Source organism: Microtus ochrogaster, chromosome 17 (assembly GCF_000317375.1).
Source record: "Microtus ochrogaster isolate Prairie Vole_2 chromosome 17, MicOch1.0, whole genome shotgun sequence".
NCBI classification, from domain to species: Eukaryota; Metazoa; Chordata; class Mammalia; order Rodentia; family Cricetidae; genus Microtus; species Microtus ochrogaster.
Window position 1 is genome coordinate 33,641,215 of NC_022019.1, and position 5,079 is coordinate 33,646,293.

At 47.4% G+C, this 5,079-nt stretch overlaps 2 protein-coding genes across 2 annotated transcripts in view; one reads left to right on the top strand and one right to left on the bottom strand.

Annotated features, from left to right (window-relative positions):
* The window catches only part of Gpr183 (G protein-coupled receptor 183), an 11,524-nt gene extending 8,325 nt beyond the window's left edge, over positions 1-3,199 (bottom strand). Inside the window, exon 1 of the mRNA XM_013349338.2 lies at positions 3,127-3,199. The gene's annotated coding sequence lies outside the window, so the exon portion shown is untranslated. The remainder of the gene's footprint in view (positions 1-3,126) is intronic.
* Ubac2 (UBA domain containing 2) overlaps positions 1-5,079 on the top strand; it is a 157,337-nt gene that overhangs the window by 87,556 nt on the left and 64,702 nt on the right. The window lies entirely within an intron of this gene.

Sequence of the window (5,079 nt, forward strand, 5' to 3'; positions counted from 1 at the left end):
CCTGCCTCTGCCTCCCGAGTGCTGGGATTAAAGGCGTGCGCCACCACCGCCCGGCTCAGATAATTTTTTTAACCTTTCCCTCGTGTGGCTTTTGGCAGCTTTAGCAGTGGCTGTAATAATTATCGGAGCTGGTAATGTCCTTGTAAGTTACTGTAAGGATTTAAAGGTGGCCGTTATCACACCCACTTCAGCACAAGGAGGGCAGATGCCCTGTGTGTGCATGTGGCAGGATTGGTGGGATCTTCTGTGCATATAGAAAGGCCCAGAATTACTCCCCTGGGTTCAGATTGCTTTTAGAAACAGCATGCACTTTGTGCCCTTCCAGCTGACGGGAGCTGTAAGCTTTAAGCTAAGCCTCCTTAGTTTGTGGCTGTGCTGAATTAAGGGCAGGTTCAGTTGTTTACTCAGGATTCCTCAAGGTGTGGATCATTTGGGAGGTCAGGGCTCTGTCCTTCCTCAGTTGCCCCACAGCTTTGTGTCCTTATCTGCCTCCCTCTTGTCTGTGATCTTGCTGTCTGCAGTCCTTCCTCTCTGTGCAGTGACCTGGCGGCCTCTTCTCAGAGAGCCCGCCATCTGAGGCCCACAGGCCCAGGGCAGGCGGAAAGCTAACTAACCATCACTGCTTCCTTCATCGGAGGCCTCCCTCCTCGCTTCCTCTGGGAATCTGCCCCTGCCAATCTCCCCTCTTTATTCTGGCATCCTTCACTCTGTCCCTGGAAGCTTCCAGACCTCTGCTCCCCCTCCACCCCACCCCACCCAAGAAGGCAGAGCATTGGGTTGTGGTTTTGTCTCTCGCACTCCTGTGAAGTTTCGAGAGTGGGGATGTAAGTGGCAGTTCTTACACCCCAAAGATAAAAAAGGATGTCCAAATCTCAGCTGCCCTAATCCTTGCTGGTGAGTTCTCTGTCAGCCACACATGCAGCAGAGACAAGAGCGCCTCAGTGGCTGCAGGCACGGCTGTAGCTGTTAAGTTTAAACTCACTCTTTGCCGCCAGAAAAATGACATTCAACACAGGATGTGTTGTCCCGAGTTCCTGTTTCCCAGATCGAGGCACAATGAGTGGAAAGCAACAAAACAGGAAGGTGTTTCAGAGCTTTTGACACGTGCCTACTTATCTGTGTCTGAGAAGGAGGAGGGAGATGGGAGAACCTAAATGAAGTAATCATTAACTTCTGACATGCTTTAAGTCAAATGAAGGACAGTTGAGTACTTGGGGTTTGGTTTGTTTTTTTAGGGTAGGGTCTCCTGCACTCCTGGCTAGCCTCAAGCTCAGAGCGTGGTAGAGACGGGTCCACAGTGACTGAAGATTTAGAAAGGAGTTTACTATTTTAACAGTAAACTCTTTCCATTGGAAGAGAACACTGAAGGCCAGCATAGCTTGTGTGATGTTGACCTGCCTTTGTGCTATGCTTCAGGGCTGTGTCCATTTCTGACAACATACTTTCTCTCCTCTTTGGGCTAGCAGGACACCATGAGTCCCTGCACCTCCACTACACGTGGAGAATTCTCCGAGACTGACCTAGCCAGAATTGCAGCAACGGCGTGGGACAGACGGGAGGACACTGCTCACCTCCAGTGCCTCACCTCACTGTGGCAGAGAAGGTCTCCCTGTGGACACCTGCGTCTATTGGTGTCTGCAGGTCAAACTCAGCAGCCCTTGCATGTGCGTTTTTACATCATAGGCTGCTAACCCCAGTCACTCTATAAACGCCTAGCGTATGTGCTTGGAAGTCCTGGAGTAAGCTCCACTGCGTGACTGATCGTGGCCCTAATTAACTCTAGGAAGCCCGCCAAAAGTAGCTTAGAGAGGGACTTATTTCCACAGCCACCCACGTACAGAGTGAGCCTGTTAGGGAGGCTGCTCTGTGGAGCTGCACGCTCTGGTAGGTTCAGGCTCACAAAGCACCGTTAGGCCCCAGAGACAGACGCTCTGAGATACTAGAAAGCACAGCGTGAACATCTGCACCTGCTGAGGCTTCACATAAAATATCACAGAAAGTAGACATCTTCAGAGAATAATCTGCACAGAAATGATAGGTCAAGGAAACGCTGCCTGTCAGCTCCATCCTTCTGTGGGCTGACCGGCAGGGCGAGGGTGGCCAGCCGTGTCCCCGCACTTAATGCGAGAGTGCCAGGAGAACTTGGCAGAAACATTTCTCCCAACTTTACGAATGAAGCAACTGAAGCCAGAGACCTTCAGCAACTTCAGCCTGAGGCCAAGCGGTTATAAACGTCGGAGCCTAGGTTGAGGACTGATCCCCAGCTCCTCTCTCAGCTGTTACACTCTGCTGTACTCGGTGACACCCTTAACCAGAAAACACCACCACACCAACAAAAGCCCCTCGTCCTTGAGAGGAAGTCCCTTCATGGCTTGTTTTATGTTAGGCGTTTCTGTAAAACCTCTGCTTTCACCCTGGAAATTGAGGTTTTTACAAATCACTACATATAATTCTTTATTTTTATAATTTTCTTTAAAGATTTCTAGAATGTTAGTATGCAGGCTTATTTAGCATTACTGGTCACTTAATAATAGAAACCAATGGCATAGATTTTATTTTTCTCTTATTAAGAGTTGGTCTTTAGAGTGTTTTTCTTCTGAGGCAGCAAAGACCAGGCTGATCATTAATCTTTGCTGGTGGGAGAATAAATTGATAAGATATTTTTGCAAAGCAGAAAATACTGTTCTATATTTGGTGCTTTAGAAAATAAACCTTTTGCCCCAGGATTGCTACTGCCAGTAGTCTCTGAGAAATATTAAGTATCAAAAAGGCTTTTCTGTACATAAATGCATTCCAGGTAGTCAAATGTAAAAATTAGTGTAACTGGTCATATTGTATATAAAATATATCCCAACGTAGGTTCCTTTCCCTTCATATTAAAGAACTGAAATATTGGCATTATTTGCTAATGTTTTCTTGTATTGTGAGTTCACACTGAAGTGTGTAAACCAGTCCTGCTTTTTGGTAATAAGGTTTCATTCATTGCTTCCATCTCACTTGGTAGCTAATTTGAACTGCCAATGACCCCAGTTGAGCAGCTAGCTATTGAATTTCATTCTTTTCTTTCTCATTTACCGTAAAGTTAGGCTTTCAAAGTATTCATGAGAGAAGAGTGTCCGTACTCACATGTCAGGGTGGCTAGGACCTCCGCTGGAGCAGCCCGCGTTGCCCGCACTGCTTCGTTAACTGGGCATGTTGCTTTAAGAGAGGCCGAGCAGGCGTCCTTTTATGGTGGTGCCTTTTTCCTGTCATTCTCTGACTGAGTATAGCTGCAAGCAGTTAGCCTCACAAATGCGTGTGTGGTTTTTTTTCAAATGGGAAGTGAGATTTTTTTTTTCTGATACTGATTTTAAAAAACTATTCAAAAGCCCCTTGGACTTTGCGAATCGCTGTTATCTATGGAACTTTTAAAATTTTTCCATAAAGATTTTAAGTCTTAAAAAAAATTTTTTTGAAGCAGTAAACTTTGCAGAGAGAGGTGGGGGTGTGGGTTAAAAAAAGTATCAAGTCTAATAGTGCTGTCTGCCTGGACACATGGTTGTATCTGGAGTCTAACAGGTTTCTGCAGTGAGGGAGAAAGACCCTCCTAGCACATAAATTAGTTCTGTTTTCAGTCGAGGGAGCCTCCTGAATCAGCGACTGTGGCCTTAGGAGGATGGAGGAAAGCTGGGGGACACGTCACTGATGGGTCCAGCCCGGGCTGCATACAGTGCTCAGAGCAAGCCAGAACAGGGTGGTCTCCCTGTCCCCCTGTGATCTGGCTTGTCATAGGGGTGCTGCTTTTGGAAGGACAGAGGTCACTTGGGCTGGGGCTGGGCTGGTGGTGGACAGAGATCATAGAACAAGTGACTGAGTGAGCTGAGGATGCTTCGTCTTCTCGGGACCACAGCCTTTGTCTCCTGCTTGGAGTAGGCATTTAGCTTGCTTTCTTCAGCCATCCTAGAAGATGGGTCAGTAGGACGAGGGGCTGGGGCAGATTTGTTTAAAATGGGATATGCTATTTTTAAAACAGGATGCTTTGGTAACCTGGTTGAACTTGAGGGATGCTGTAGAGAGAATCGCGTCACTGTATGGGAAATTGTAGTGTTTTCCCCAGAGGCCTTAAAAGTTACTTATTTACTTTGCATGTATGTGTTGGTGTGCTTGCACATGTGCCTGCAGTGTGCTGTGCCAGGGCATGCACAGATCAGAGAACAACTTTTAGGAACTGATTCTCCTCCTCTGCCACGTGGGTCCTGGGATTGAATCCAGTTTCACGCTTGGTGGCAAGTTCTTTACCCTGAGCCATCTTGACAGCTTCCTGAGTGTGGAGGCCTCCTTGCTGCAGGATTCTGTGAAAATTGCCCTTCAGCAGGGCTGTTATCGGTCTGCAGAGGAAAACTGGAGAGCAGGCACCAAGTCTGTGGAATTCCTGGACATCTACCTTATTATGTATAAAACAGGCATTTGACTAAGTGAGCGCCAAGATAATCCAACCCTATAAGGGGAAATACAAAGATTTTTATGACTTGATAGGTAAACACGACATAACTCTGAACGGTTCTCCTTAAACACCAGTGAGGCCTAAGGATGTGGCCAAGTACAGAGAGCGCTAGCGTATGCCAGGCCCTGGAATGTACGCCTAGCTCTGCACACGAGCAGAATGGAATTGACACTGTTGGGAGTTTTCAGTTTGCTGGAAGCCCGTCCTAGCAGGATACTTTTTGATTTCTGATTTGGAAGACTTGGCTAGTTAAAGCTGGTGTTCTGGCAAGTAGGATCTATCATCTTTTTTTAGACAAGGTGGCTGGCCCTGGATTTACAGATTGGCCTGTCTCTGCCTCCCAAGTGTTGGGATTAAAGAACGTGTCACTGTGCCTGGCGAATCCATGCTTCCTTTGGTATAAAAGTCGTCTTCTCGTGTATAAAGAAGAGGCAGTACCTGCAGACACTGTTGTAGCCACACATGAGATAACACACGGGGCATGTTTATTGTTGAGAGTTGCAGTGGCTTCTTTGGCTCTGCCCGTACGGTTCCCGTGGACTCCAGGTCCACAGTGGCTTCTTTGGCTCTGCCCGTACGGTTCCCGTGGGCTCCAG